The sequence below is a fragment of the Lissotriton helveticus genome, chromosome 5_1, assembly GCF_964261635.1.
Source record: "Lissotriton helveticus chromosome 5_1, aLisHel1.1, whole genome shotgun sequence".
NCBI classification, from domain to species: domain Eukaryota; kingdom Metazoa; phylum Chordata; class Amphibia; order Caudata; family Salamandridae; genus Lissotriton; species Lissotriton helveticus.
The window spans coordinates 1722724362-1722740896 of NC_136065.1; the positions used below are offsets into that span (position 1 = coordinate 1722724362).

The following is a 16535-nucleotide window of genomic DNA, read 5'->3' on the forward strand; positions in this document are numbered from 1 at the left end:
TTGTTCGCAGTTTCTCACTACCTCACACCATCGACCAAGGCGGTGGCAGTGATCTTGGACGCTGCAAAGGCCTTTGACTCCATTGAGTGGTCGTATTTGTTAACAATCTTTCAGAGGATGGGTTTTTCCCCCGTGTTCACACAATGGATTCAATTACTGTACACTCGGCCTGTTGCTAGAGTCAAAATTAATGGTTACGTCTCAAATGCCTTTACTATCGAACGTGGGACGAGACAGGGGTGTCCACTCTCTCCCCTCCTCTTTGCCATCGCGCTAGAACCCCTAGCATGCTTGGTTAGGCAAAAGAGCCACCACCTGGCGCTCCAGTTCCCCAGCAGACCACTGCATATCTCGCTATACGCCGATGATATGCTGCTATATGTACGGGACCCGGCCAGGAATCTGGATCCGCTGCTTAGGCTGTATATCAAATTCGGAGGGTTCTCTGGATTGCAAATAAACTGGGACAAGTTCCTGATATTCCCGCTAACAGACACGACAACGCCGCACACAAGCGAATATCCGCTCGAATGGCGCACAGACCCGGTGCGCTATCTAGGAATTTGGTTCCATCGGGACCCGGAACTAGTGATTAGAACGAATTACGGCAGGGCCATAGACAAGCTGGAAGACAGGGTCCAGAGGTGGATCCAGCTTCCACTGTCATTGGCCGATCGCACTGCAATTGTTAAGATGGTGGTTCTCCCTAAACTCCTGTACTTATTCAACAATATACCGATACCGCCACCAAAAGAAGTATTTAATCGGGTCACCACACTAGTGCTACAACTGATCTGGGCGGGTAAACAAGCGCGCGTGAAACTATCGGTGCTGACACTACCCCATGCACATGGAGGGTGGGGAGTCCCGGATTTACAGTTATACTACCTCTGTGCACAGGCCCATTACGTAAATTACTGGTATCATCCAACGCCTTACCTAACCCATGTAGCGGTGGAGGAGGGGGATGCCAGCCCAGTCCCACTCGACGCCATCATCACTCACATCAGGCCTCCATTGCATAGCGCAGACATTAACACTATTGATGCTACAAATACGGCCTGGAGACAACTGGGCAGATTAGCAGACAAACTTCCTCTATACGCGCCAGCATTACCGTTACATCACCACCCCAATCTCACAGTTACGGCAGAATCAGTTGGCATGAATTTGCTAAAACGTGTAGGAATAGTAAATATGGGGGATCTATACAAGGACGGTGTATTCCTGTCTGAACAAGATTTAGAATTCGTACAGAACCCCACTTTACTTTTCAAATTCACGATGCACAGACTAAAAGGCGCGATCAGGCAACACTATACCACGTTTCCGGCAGAACCGCCCCCATTGGAAGCACTACAGCTTGTTCTGACATCACCCAACACTAAACATCTCGTGTCGCGACTATATGCCCACATGCAGTCGGAAATCGGTCACGAGGCTACACGTGCACGAGAAAGATGGGACCTGGTTCTAGAGACACCACTTACTGATAAAGACTGGGAGGGCACATGCACACTAACGAGATTACTCACGCCTAATGGCAACCTACGAATTATTCACTTCAAATATATCCATCAAGTGTACTATACCCCGACCAGGCTACATAGCTACGGCCTGCGTGACGATGCAAAATGTAAAAGATGTGGATATGATTCAGCCGACTTTATACACTTAGCTTGGCAATGTCCAAAGATACAACAATACTGGGCTGAGTTGGTATCTATGTTGTCTGAAATGGTGGGGGTCGCTGTAGAATGTACAGCACGCTGCTGTTTATTGGGACTACTGGGTGCAGTAAAGGCGACGAAGCGCAGATTCTGTGCAGTGGCACTGTTACTGGCTAAAAGACAGGTATCTATGCACTGGGAGAGCAAACATTCACCATCAACTAAACAATGGCTGAGAGATTTGGTTTATTGTCAAGACACTCTATGAACATACGAAGAAATGTTGCCACCTAGATCTCGGCCTAAAGACTATTGGGCATACCTAACAACGTACTTGAATGCGCACAGTGCGGATTAAGTGTGTTCCAGGTGATTTCAGACTTCTATTATCACTGTACTCACGCTAATTTAGCATCACATTTGTAATACCACAACAATAGACACTGGTTGAGGAGAGCGGAAGTGGAATGATCCAGTTAAGTTGACTTACTGTTCAATGTTTGCACTGTATAAAGTAAAATACCGAGACGACATAGCATAATATACGCGGCCGGCCCTCAGTGGTTGTAGGCGACTTGCTGTGTAATAACGTAACACTACTATACCGGGGCGATACAGCCCAATGCTCGCATGAAACAGTACGCTGCCGGCCTTATACATTAAGGATGTGGGCTTTAAGCTGTGTTATTTTATCACGTATCTGTGTAATAAAAGTCTTGGAACAAAAAAAAAAAAAAAAAAAAAAGTAGCTGGGAGACAGTTGCTAACCTTAAGGGAAGGGTGTAATATGCTAAGAATTATGTAGCAAGCCTACTCTATTTAGAAAACATCCCCTGACACGATGAAGGTCTTACTAGAAGGATTGACAAGGAAACATTTTTGAAGGTCTCCCATTTTAGGCAAACCATCATTTAGAGCAAAAATGACCCTTATTCTATTGACGGAGATTCGATGCACTCCGTAACCTAAGAAGCTTTTCCATTGTTTTGGATACTCGGGACTCTTGCTTAACTTCTCTTCCACTTGATTGTCACGGAAAAGATGAAATACTGAATTTCTCCTTGGACTTACTTATGCGTAACTCCTGACCAGTGCCCCTCCTCTTGTGAATCTGCCACAGCTGTGCTACTGTAAAGGTATTGCGTTAATCTAATATGTAATCTTTGTTAACAATGTGGGACTCAGCATTGTGCTAAATTGCTATACTCTTAAGTTCAGATGCCAGATTTCACTATATGATGAAAATGTACATATGGTTAAGAAACAGCTCAAAGAGATGGCAGAATGTTTACCAATACTGTACTGCAGAAGGGAAGTTCACAGAGTATGGGATATAAAAGGCACAAAGAAAAGGCATAATGTAAACTGTTGACTGTATCCAAGCTAGTGAATGAACGTTCAATAAATTGAATAGAGAACCATTTGGATGCTGATAATATAACAGCTAGCAAGATGCTAATAATGGATATTTAGCAGGGTGTGAAATGGTCGTGAATAAATATGGAGATTTATTCTGGCAGCAGGAGAACATACTTCTCTTGGAGCAGAACCAGCTCGTGAGTGTACTGAAAGAAACTATCAAGCGTTGTCATCTGGGAGTGAAGCATGGACTAAATTTAAAAGCGTTAGCGAAAAATTACTTAAAAGTGTTTGGGAACCCTGTGGGGGTGAGCACTTTAAGGATCATTCTAATCTGAATTTAGGCGAGTGAGTTTAAAATTGCCATATGCCTTTCTTACTTTTACTATATTTCCAGTGGCTCTAGTTAAGAATTAAACATTTCCTGCAAGATGGCATTGCCAGTGCTCTGGTTTCTACACCTATGAGGCTGTGAAAGAATGCCTTGTATGAAAGCATTGTGTTCAGCTGTATGTTGCAACATGGTGTTTTGAGTAACAGATTCCCCACCAACTCCATAGAAATATTGGGGAAAGAAACAATATAGGGGCATATTATCAAGGGTGTTTATCTCCGCTTCTTCGGCTTTAAAAGCCAAGAAAGTGGAGATAAAATTATCTCCCTATTACCTAGCTGTCGCTAACACCAGTTAGCGACAGCTAGTAGGAGATAGCGACCATCTTGGGCCCCACTTTGCATGTCAGTGATATTTATCACTAATGATATGCAAAGTGGGCGTGCCAAGATGTTAGCGACTGGAAACAGTCGCTAACATCGCTATCTCCTATTACCAACTTTTGGAGATATTCGCGCTAAGCGCGAATATCTCCAAAAGCTAACACCTGCCCTGAGCAGTTCTTAGCCATGTTATCCAATGGGAGGTGGATAACATGGCTAAGAGCATTAGCTCGGAAATGCATGAATATCGCTGACTTTTCAGCGATATTCATGCATTGCGGCCGTTTTTTATCGCATTTGCGATAAACCTTGGTAATACCAAGGTTTATCTGCGATAAAAATCGCCGCATCTTAGCGGTAAAATTTTGTCTCTAACCAAGCAATAGCGATAATTATCGCTATTGCTTGGTAATATGCCCCATAATCTCTTCAAAATTAGGGAGGGTAGAGATGAATCCAGACCCATGGGACCTACTGCTTGTCAAGGTAATTAACTGAGGACCCTATGGTTCACAGCAGGTATGAGGAGCATTGGATGACAGCAATAAACAGAATATTAGTATAATAACACAAGGTAAATAGGCAATAGGTTTGTGCGAAGGCTAATGTTCTTGGGGTGTATATTTTTCTCAGTATGATATCATGCGTGATTGTTGAGCTATCAATCATTATGAAGATAATCCTGATTTATATGCACTACATTAGAGTAACAGTTAATAAATATTCTTTATTATATAATACCAAAGTATGTGTAAGTTCTGATTGTAGGGTGTAGCAATATTCTTCATTTTGCATGATCGTCCCCATGTTTTGGACAGATGTTGCTGGTTCTTCGACTCTGAGCACTGGCATTCTGCTAACCAAGTCTCAGTGAATGTGCTCTCACTTTCTCAAACATGTAGAAATTGAGAATACATCTAATTGGCATATTTAACATATCTAGAAGTCCCTGCTATATGGTACAAAGTGTGCTGTTAAATCTCACTGGTGGACTGCAGCACATATTGTGCCACCACTAAAATGATAATGCAAAACATGACAGCAGATTTGCCACGAGTAACTTGGATGCACGGGTTTAAACTGCAATACGGACCCGTCAAAATAACCTAATTTGACAGGCCTAACTTCTCATTTTAAATTGTACTGTTTCCTCTATCTCCTCAACTGAGTCGGGAAACGATTAAGCTCGACAAGGGGGGAGGTTACTTGTTCGAGAAAACATCTTAATCAAACCTCTAATTCTGCAGCCTTCATGGTACCGCACATACCTAGACATTTCATAATTCAGATCTTTTTAATTGTTACTACTCAAGTTAGACATTCTCTCCCTGTCCTACTGGACTCAGGAGCAACAGGAAATTGTGTGGATAATAAGTTAGCTAACACATTAGGTCTTCCTATTTGCCTAAAGCCTTGTCCAGACTAAAAGTTAATCTGGGACTTTTGAAAACATTTTATGACAATTCCAATTCATTGATAAAGTCAGGTTTGATACAAATATTGCTAAAAAGTTTATTTTAAAAAGGTACAATTATTCCATCAAAAAACCTCTAGAAGGCCATTTGCCTGAACTTCACGATATCACCCAGGAGCTGAATGGCTCCTTGATAATGTGTGAATTGACTCCCACATTAGCTCCCAGTGAAAAACAGATTTGGTTTGGGGTCTGACAGGATGATCATCTTAGCAGTGCCCAGGATTTTAATTATCTTCAAATGGGCCTGCCTTGTCACAGGCAGATGAAGTTCACACCTGGGCCTTACTTCCCTATTGTACATCTAGTCAGCCAGGCACCAATCCGAGTGGGAGAAAAGCTGCTCCCAGTACTGCTTATTTCACTGGCTACACCTATATGGTGGGCACAGGAAATCGGAAAAAGAAGGTTCTGCCATCTTTATTTTAGGTAAGGAGGGACACTTTGGGATTGTTTGTAGTAGGACACGCAGGAACTGCAGCAAAAGTGGGTAAGTTTAATGTTGGAATGTTTTCCCCTATTGGTCAGGGAGGGGCCACAGGTCTCACTAATCCACAGGCTACTCCAAGTCAAAATATTGGCACCACTGAGCACCCTCTTCAGAACATTGTGGGCCTTGTGGAAAACAGGCAAAGGCTCCACCTGGTGTTTAAACCTGTGAGGAGAATCATAAGGGCTGGACAAGTGGACATGCCACCAGTTGCAAACTAAACGAGCATTGGCATAGCCAATACGTCTTGCTTTTGGGACCTTTTACGTATTTAGTAATGCAGCACAATATCCTTGGTGCAACAACATCAACTGCTGCATGGCAAAAAACACTTACAAGGTCCCAAAGGCGAGACCAATTGGTTATGCCAATGCTTGTTTGAATAATCACTGCCATGAATCTAGTTAAGACACTCGTCCTTTTATACGTTCGCTTTTAAGGTCTAAGCTCCAGGGAACTGGAAATTGGTATAGGTTATTAAGTAACCATGGAATGCAGCAGAAGAAACCTGGCTGACTACACAATGACGTCTTTCTGAGAATGATGAGCGGCAACTATTAAGAGGATGTCTTTTTTATCTAGATGGATGGCATATTATACTCCTGCAGCCCTTCATAGAATGGACTCCTCGGTTAAGGATCATTGTTTTCATTGCCAATAGCGGGGGGCTGGGGCCTAGCTCTATATTCGTGATACTTGTCACAAGCTGGGGCAGTTTTGAAAAAAGCTATACTCTGCTATCAGTCTTGGTCTTCAGGCTAAGCTAGATCAAGAAGCTTGTGTGGTACTTTTCGAGATTTTCTATCAGAGTCAGAACTCTAGCATTAGCAAATGGGGACAGGGGTTTGTATTATTTTCATTCTCAATTGCTCGCTCCTTGATTCTCCAAAAGTGGAGAACATGTCCTGCTCCAACATACCAAGAGTGGCTTAAAAAATGCTCAGAACAAAGAAGTTTGAGGAGGCATATGCAAGACGGGTTGGGCGTTTAAAGAGATGTAATGCCTCTTGGCAGTATCATGACTAAATTGAAAAAGTGGACCCGACCTCCGATTAGTGCAACCTGAGATATGCTGGCAGCTGTTTACATTTCAGGAGTATTACAATGGTGCAGTTGGCCTCATTGAAGCTGCACATTAATTGCATGTATTTAAACATGTTAAGTAGCTATGGCGTGACTGCACCATAGTATGCCGCTTTAGTGGGGCACTGTAACTGCACTACCTATTTTCTGAGTTCTAGGGTGCAGAGGGATGATTTACCTTCTGATACTGGGATTTTCAGTAGCTTGTTCTTGAAGGTTTTAGGTGCATTGCTGCTATCCCAATATTATTGTACATAATTGGGATCACTGATATGAGATTGCAATTTTAAATGTAGGGATTCTATGAGAAGCAATAGCACTTTACTCTGTATCTGTAGAAAACTGGCTTGTTACTAGTTTTTTTGTGTATTGTTATCCTACTTTTGGTGTATATAATTGGGATAACTGATATAATGTTGTGATTTTACAAGTAGGGACTGCACGAGGCACGATGGCACTTTAATCATTTTATCTGAATTGTACAAAACTGGATTTTCCATCTGATGTTCGTTATCTTTAACGTATTGAATGTATTTATGATAATTCCATGATTATGTTTGCACATTCTCATTAATTGCTTGTGTTATTTATATTTATTATTGATTTTTAGGTCTGATGTGATGCACTATACCACTGTATTTTATATTGTATTATTTATAGCTCCAGTACTGTATATTCACATGTGTACTGCGGTTCAATACTATAATAAAATAAATAATATGTTAGGCCCACCTTAACACAGCCCTTTACTTCACTCATCAACGGAACTAAACATTCTCCAATGGAAGCTGAAGAATCAACTGAGAAGTAGCGAGTCATTAACAACTCGGGTGCACTCATTATGACTACAGAAAAATAAGAAAGGCATACATATCAAAGACATGGGAACTGAGCAAACTGAATGAAGAAAAGCAGTGAGTAGAACTTTATGAGACCAAGAAATTCACATAAATTCTGGAGGCTGCTGCAGCAGAGGTCAAAAAGAAACATTTTGGAAAGTACAGCTTTCCATATCAGCAGCAAACTGGGTGAATTATGTTATGAGTGTATCAAACACAGAGAGCCCTCTGAGGAGACCTAGACCCTGGATACAGTGTCCCCTGCGGACACAGTGGCAGAATGGGAGGGTAATACAAGCATTTGCAATGCAATAGGTCTCGCATTTACGCAAGTTTAAGCTATTGGCATTGTAAATGACAATGCCTTTTATTTGTTTTAAAAGCAAAAAATAAAAAGCATTGTTATTTGAAATGTCAATAGCTCAAACTTGCTTAAATGCGAGACCTATTGCATTGCAAATGCTTGTTAAGTAAGAGTTCGAAATCACTAACGCAGTGGGCTTTGCAGCAATGTATTGAGAAGTAGATGTACCATCTCACAAAAATATAATAAATAAACTATATTAAAAAGAGCGAAAACATTTGATGTTTAAAAGCGATTGAAATGTAATAGAGTTTCCTTTTTAATTGTTTTTTTAACTACTATTTAATTAAAAAGAAAAAGAAATCACACCTTTTTTTTGGTCTTCTTCCAGATGGCATGCTGCTACCGTGTGTAACAACCCATAATGCCCAAATTGATGTTGTGAGCTCTAAAATGTCTCTGCCCGTGCCCAACCTGTTAGAGATTTTACAGCTATGAATGGCTGTGCCTCTACTCGGCAGGCGGGTTGTCGTATAACTAGAGTTGTTGCTTCATTGTCTCTTTAATAGTTTGAAGCCAGACTGCATTAATGCTCTGTGGAAAAGCTGAGATTTACAAATGCGCGTGCCAGCCAGGACAAAAACTTTATAGTAAAATAAGATTTTGGTTTTCAATGTAATATTATGGATATTTCTGGAGATGGGCCCTGATTGGAGCATTTGAATTGTCCTTTATTTACTAAGTGTGCATGTTGATTTATGTAACTCCTGCCTAACTTCAAAGCAATGTAGGGCTGTACTTTTTGTTTTTTACAATTTAAATAGCACAGTCTTGGCCCACGGGCATTGCATCGCTTTGCACAAGCATCAATTACATTACACTTGGTGGGATTCATTTTTTAAAAGTGGAATCACAGGATGTTTGAGGGGGGTCGTTTACATATAGAGAAGTGAGTGAGGGTGGGATGTGAACGGGAGACTGCAGACAGGTGGAAAGAAGGACTGGTCCACCGTAGAGTGGGCATCGTACTTCTCATGCTTGGAAGGTGCCCTGGGTGCACATGTAGTATTGGGAATGTATTGGAATGTTTGTTCGGTGTTGTGATTCAGTTGTGAACCTGCGCATGGAGTGAACGCTGGTAGAAAGGTTTGAATGGCAGTTGAGGTTCGACCTTCAGACCAGAGAGACGTTCCATGTCGTGGGTGAAGCCTATTAAGAAGAAAACTCATTTGAAGCAGATGATGGTGTGAGCCTACTACACTTTCTGCATTTGGCGACGATTAGGGAATTTGCTTCACCCACCAGCGGATCTCCCACTGATCAAAACAGCGTGACGATTGGAGTTCCTGGTGAGCTGCGGTTGGTCACAGGAGGTCAAGTGCTGCCCCGCACGTCAAGAATCAATGGGATACAGGAGAAATACCTCCCACTCCTGCTTTTGGTGAGGGACACAGCTTCCGTAGTTCCCGCATTTACGACGGCCTGAATGCATTCCTCGTGTGTCAGTTCGATCCCGGCTGAGGTCTGACGTATCTGTGGCTCGGACGCTGCAGTTGCCGAACATCAGTTTGCCGGCAGGGAGGAGACTTTTAACAAGTCAGAGAGAGCAATAAAATATCTCATTAGTCACTTCCAGGAAGGTCGTAAGTTGTGTCTGATGGGTCAGTTACCTATGGGAGCAACACAGAAGGAAGTGTGAGTGCTTCAGTGGTGTGGTAGAATCGGCACACTTAAGTGAGGCTTCTGGTTTAATCTTCACGTGGCGCTGTTCAGGATTTTAAGTAAAACAAGTAAGCTGAAACGAGAAAGCTACAGAAAATACGGGCGTGAAAGTGAAAGTAATATCGCGCGCTGTAAGGGTGCCTGAAAATTAAGCTGGCAAAGAGGGAGGGGGAGATGGTAGGGGGTAGTGAGAGCAGAGAGACAGAGGGGGTGGAGGAGTATTGTGAGGCTTAATGAGCCATTACAAAAGACAGATGGCCTGTGCACGTTCATGTGCGCGTGCCCGCAAGCTTGAGGCCAGCAAAAGCCTCTCTGTTAGCACTTTGAAAATCCGCTTACTAAATTTCTCGCAGAGCAACGCATGCGCTGGCTCAGCGAGACCTAAAGAGGAAGTGGACTCCAAGGGTTTTTTGTTAAGCTACAGGGGCTCTAAAACTGCAAGAAGCCCACTTTCCTGAAGGAACTTGGATGATCAGTTCCAACTGGACCTGCCCTAGACCCTGCTGGTGGCTTCTCTTGAAGTGAGTCCTGACCCTCAAGTGCTGTTCATGAGGTCCAGGAACCCATGGCGGGTGTCAGAGTGTATTCTTCTTACCTAACCCTAAAACCTGAGACTTAGAAACTTTTTCTAAGCTGTTTCCATGGAGAACTGTTGTGGGATCAGGAACAACCTGCCAGCCTATCCACAAAGGGTGCATTGCAGGTGGGCTTGACTTTGCTGCAGCTCTTGCTATGTTCTTCTCCACAGCAGTAAATCCAATTGAGCATTCCCGATGCAGACCAGCATCCGACAACTTTAAGCACTCTTCAGCTACTGCCTGCTGCCTTGTCTTTCTCAGGAAATCTGACTTTCAGTGAAGAGTTCATGTCCAAAGTTAGATATCTTCACCGGGCATGATGCTGAAAGCTTTCTGGGAGTGCACTCCTGAATGTTCCCACTAGGGGCTTTCCTGGCCTTCCTCAATGGCTTCACCAAGACCTTGTCCTTTGTCAATCCATCATCAATGAGCCTGTGTTCGGATCCAACTTGCAGACTTGCCCCACTGAGGGCTCTCCTTTTTCTGAAATATTCTAAATGCATAAGTAACAAAAGTAACTCTTTGACCAGGACCAACCTGGTCATTGTTTCTGACCCGCGCTCCATGGTGGTTGGTTTCAAACTTTGCCTATGTCCCAGTCTAGCATGAACAGTTGTCTAGAGTTGGCATGTTGCTTGTCTTGGCATTATTTTTCTTTTAAGATTCAGCAATCAATATATCTGATTCCCCTTATTGGATTGTTGCTAATGTGGTGCCATTTGCTTCATTACATTTTCTCTACTTTTTAAATTGGAGAGTGATTTTATTGTAATGTGCTTTTGACTTTTTAACTGTGTTGGTTCTTCCAAATGCTTTACAAATTTTCTTAAGTTAACCCTGTGTGCTCTGTGCCAATGCTCAAAGGATTGAGCTTAGGTTTAAATAACGGAAACCTTTTCTGGACCTAACATGAATTGTGAAATTATTACTTGTGGTGTACTACGATCCACCCAACTAATACTCCACTCTCTCACAAGTATGTGGTCCCTTATCAATAAACTGAAGGAGTAAGAGATTCGCTTGCAGGTCTCATGAAAGCATAATATAGAGGAAGGGGTAAGGAATGCCTGCCTTCCTTGATTTTCTCTCAAGGATTAAGAGCCACTTTTGGGGGATAAGGAAAGTTACTATAGTATGACACCTAGACATGGTCGTTTTCACCAGCCCCAGGTCAAATTTGTATTATTTTGCATTGTATGCAAAGTTACCAACATAACACCATTAGGCATATTCCTATCATTTCAAGTCTATAACGTGAACAAACAGAACACGAGTGGCTCTTATTCATGGTACTTGTGTTTTTTTTGCTTTTTTGTGTGAAATGCAAAACGGAATAAGGATGAATTTTACACGAAATGATATTGCTAAATGGCAGTTTTGCATTTAGCCTAATTTTGCGTAAATATTCTGATAGTTAGCATAGTTACACAAAATAAAACTATACAAGTTTTGCATACTCTTAGTTTTCACAACAGATAATACCTATGCAGCAATTGTGCAAGGGTCAATGTATGAAATACAAAAAATGTATTTATTGCTCCATGGATGGAAGAAAGAATGCATGAATGAACGAGTGCATGAATGATGAGGGAGTGAGCGCTTTGGGGATGGATGAATTTTCACATACACAACCACATGCATTCATTCCTTATTCTTGTATTCAGACATTCATCCATCCACAGTAACACCTGCAGACAAAATTATTAATCAACAAAGAAGTACTTTGAGTTAAAAGTGTGATCTGGTGACCTGATTCCAAAGGGCCTTCGTACCCGTGGTGGAGACCCCAGGCATGGGGTAGTCGAATCCCCACAATGAGAATTCTCATTGTGTAGATTCTGCCCGAGTGCGGAGACTTCCCCACGACTCTGGGGCCTCCGCCGTGAGTTTAGAGGCCCTTTCTGAATCTGGCGCTTAACGTTTTTCCAGTTCTGTTCTTTTTATATTGCATCATTGAGTTGTGTACTCTGCCCATGCAAAATGTGTAAAAAAAATCTTGCGGACAGTATCTCATAAATGAATCGTCCTTGAAGTGGAGTCCGATAACACTGAATAGTTTCTTCAGGGTCCCTCAGTTAAACGTGCTACTTAACGTTTGTATTGGAAGCCAAGCACTTTCAGGCAGCCTAAATCTATCAGGTATCGAATAGATAAAGAATAATTCTGCATATTCATTTTAAGGTGCTTGGCCCGTAAGCAGAAGCTGTAGCACAATATCAGTAAAGGAGCACATGTTTCCTGAGTGTGGCATTCACTTTATTTTCAAATATTCTCAAGTATTTTAAAAGTGTGACTTCATAAATTTAATTCGTTTATAAATCATCTTTGCAAGAAGTGAGGGAAGGAGCTGGTGCGCCATCTCTGCCTGATCTCCACTTGGACTAGTTGTGCCTTTTCAGCCTGCCAAAAACATATAATCTGACTTGCAAAAACATTGGGAGAAAGAAGGCCGACTGCTGATGTTTCCTCTGTATTATGGCAAGCTTTATTTACATGAATTTACTCTAGGCTTTTCCATACCATAATGCTAAATTGGGCACCTCACTATTGGACATAATGTAACCTATGTTCTTTAAAATCATGACGATTTACATCAATAGTTGGCCAACATTGTGATGTGTTTTTCAGCATTTCACAAAAACTATGCAAAATGACATGGGATTTCGTGAAATATCTTAATACTATAAAAAATAATTGTGAGGATACACCTGACATTCAGAAGAAAGGTTAGATACTATCGGGAAACTGGATCAATGTCTCCCAGGTTGGTGTTATTGTTACTACAAGGAATTTTCTGTAGCAGTTTTCCGAGCAGTATTTTATCACTGAAAAGCATGCAAAATATTGCACTCTGAAAATCGTATACAATTTTGTGAAATAACATAACATCAGAATTCATGGATTTCAGGATATTTGCTTGGGTATATTTAAAATTCGATTTGGAGTAACACTTCCGTTCTGCAAATATTTCTCTTGTAAGAAGGAAGGTTTAAACATGCAATTTAAGGGGAAATTTTGGTCTCCCTGTTGCAATCTTGTACTTTTATAGGATGGTCTTGAGAGTGATCTATTTGAATTTGATTAGTAATATGTAAGAAACAACCTTGAACTTGGCTATCGATTCCTGGTCCATATTGTGTAGCAAAATGGGTTGCACTGTTAATGTAAAGGTTCACTGCTAACTCTCTTTACTCTCAGAGCAACAAAGAAAAGATTAATCAGAGGGCCAGGAGGAAGGTGTGGGCCCAGAAAACACTGGTTCAGGGGCATGGCCAATGTGTGGCTATGCAGACACGCTGGAGGAAAGCTCCTGGCTGGGCCCCAAATAAACCATGAAAATGCTCTGCCGAAGCCGCCCTGACCGCTTTCTTGGGATTAGGAGGAAATGTGATGGATGAGGGGCTGGAGACACCGACCTCAGATTGGATGGATGGCACATTTCTTGGAGAGGGGCTGAGTCTCTTTGCCTCTGCCTCATCAGATAATAGCCATCTTTGATCCATGTGAAACCGCAGAAGTACAAGGCAAGTCGGTGACTAAAGGAACTAAGAATGATGTTTTAAACATGTAATTTAAGATGAACTTTTTAAAAATCGCATTTGTCATTGTAAATCGAAGTACTGGCATGAAACCATCTGGAGGACTTTTTTTTTTAGAAATCAGCAAGCAATATCCCGACTGGAAGAGTTGTAAAACCTATTTGAGAATGTTGGGGTCATGGCCAGTGCCTGGCTGTGCGGACACACTAGAGGACAGCTCCTGGCTGGGTCCCAAAAAAACCATGAAAATGCTCCCTCTAAGCACCACCAGACCGCTTTCCTGGGATTAGGAGGTCATGTAATGATTGCAGGGCTGCAAACACTGCACTCGGGTAGGATGAACGGCAAGTTTCTCGAAGAGGAGCTGAGTCGCTCTGCCTCGGCGGATGTCAGACATCTTTGATCCAGGCAACACCTGCAGGAGCACAAAGCAAGTTGGTGACCCGAAGAACCAAGGGGTTGCTCTTCCCCACAGAAATAGAATGGGAGCAGGTGGCAGTGCACAGATGGTGGCATCTCGTTAAATATATGGAAACAGAGCATTGACACTGAAAACTCTCCAAAACACTGCCAACGATTAGCTCACTATGAACGACCAGTCACTGAGGGTCTTCAGCCAGGGGCGGCCTTAGACATGTGCAAGCTGTGCACCTACACAGGGCCACCAAACCCCAGGGGCCACATCGCCACTATATATCCTTAATATAATAATCCTCTGAGGATGGATATATATTTGCGTGCCGGCCCCTGGCAGGAATTTGGCGGCCTCCGGCTCTGTTCCACTTCCAAACACCCTGACCCCCCCCCCTCTTCACTGGCCTCCGCACTCCGCCCCACCCAGACCCCCTCTTCCGGGGCCTTCTACCTATGCTCCCTGCCCAGGGCCGCCATGAGCCTAGAGCCGCCCCAGCTTCAGCCTTTGTTCATTGAGGTCCTTAGCCACTGCTACCACCTGCTGGTGCAAGCTCACCACCTCAGAGGGCACAAGTGACTACTGCAACAAGAAGATACCGCTGTCACAAGTAAGAAGGTGAGCAGAGTGCTGACACGTGGGTGGCAGGTGAAGACCCCACTCTCAATAAAAAGAGCACAATAAGTAAAATATCAACAAAAGCTCCAAGAACAACTACGATTGTATTGAGATTACACAAAATACTAAGGAGGGGTATGCTACGACACTGAGCCTAGGAAGAGGATCCCAAGTTAAACATTTCAAGCTGATATGGTGACGATGGGAGGCCCCTTCTCACAGGGGAATCCCTGGATAGGGAAGATTGCCGGCAACAAGCAAGTAGAGAAGGGGAATGTTTTTTTAGATTAGCCCCCTCATTAGCGTAACAGGACCGAAACCACAGAGCAGGCATACAATACCCATATGGGCAATCACGAAGAGACCCCAACGGAGGTTGAGACCGCGAGCCAATATGCTCAAGGCATTTCTGAGACAATATGGATTAGGAATTGTGGACTACGACCTCCAGAAATCATCAATAACCATAGCTAGAATCAAACATGATAGGACTTTTCCTCCATAGACACTTGAAGATGTCTGGGGTGATCAACAGCTAGGAGACCTCAGGTTGTGCTGGTTGAGCGACTACCACAAGCAGCCCGGATTAAGGAATCAACTCCTAGATCAGCAGCAGGTCTTTGATACAGTGGCTGCACAGAAGAATCTGGATCTGCAAAGCTTCACCAAACAGAACCTCCAAGCATGCTTAGCTTAACTTCAGCATCAACTCACCAAGACCCTGTCAGATCTTCAGACTGCCAGGTTGGAAATTCACAATATCTGATCTGACAAAAGACATCCAGGCAATTGGCGCAAAAGTGAGCACAAATGAGGATTGCGTCTCATCTCTCAAGACTTGTTTTAACAAAAACAAAGCAGCAATTAATATGAGGTTTCGCAATGAATAGGAGCACATGGAGGGATCAGACACCATGGAGTTTAATACCAGATTGTTTTCCATGTTTGGAGCCCCAGGCCCCTGCTACCACTGGGATTGTCGGGGCAGATTGGGTGAGGCAAATACATCTGGTTTTGGGCCAATGTTCAGCTTATCATCGCCAAGCAAGTGATATTGAAAGTTAAGGACTTAATCCTGTGTGCTGCCCAGTGACAAGAGTCTATAGAATTTAAAAAATGTTTGATCCAGCTGTTTCAGAACATATCATAGGCCATATTATAGAGAAAGAGGGCCTTTCTGAAATTGCAATTGAACTAAATATAAATGGGCCTAACCCTTCACATATATATGAAAAATGGATGGGTTACTTGGTGATTGGGGGAATCCACCACATCAAAGGATCAGCGTATATGGTCCATCAGATGGGAGGATGAAACAAGAAAATCCAACAAGAGTGGTAGAAGAAACAGGCGACCAACAATATGAGTGGGCACTGGTGCCAGTTAATATATTGTCAGAAATCTAAGTTCTAAGCCAGCATGAGGAAAGTCAATGTAAGAAGGTTGATACTGCGGATGAGGGGGCCCAGAATGCCACCGGTGTGACTTTACGGCACACCAAAGACATGATACCTATTTGTCAATAGTTATTTGCTTTATGTTTCATTTGTATATTCAAGTTTTTATCTAAGTGAAAAATTGCAAGTTTGTGGGAGGGAAGGGGAACAAACACTACTCACAAGTCCTTTCTATCATGTTTTGATTTGATTTAAAATGTTGTGATTTAAGGAGACCGCTAGAGACCCTGATGGGCCAGGGGTGCCCAAGTTACACTAGAAAAGGAGATGGTT

General features: G+C 42.8%; 1 protein-coding gene across 1 annotated transcript in view; it reads right to left on the reverse strand.

The window, feature by feature from the left end:
- PRR29 (proline rich 29) overlaps positions 1-16535 on the reverse strand; it is a 950736-nt gene that overhangs the window by 509614 nt on the left and 424587 nt on the right. The window lies entirely within an intron of this gene.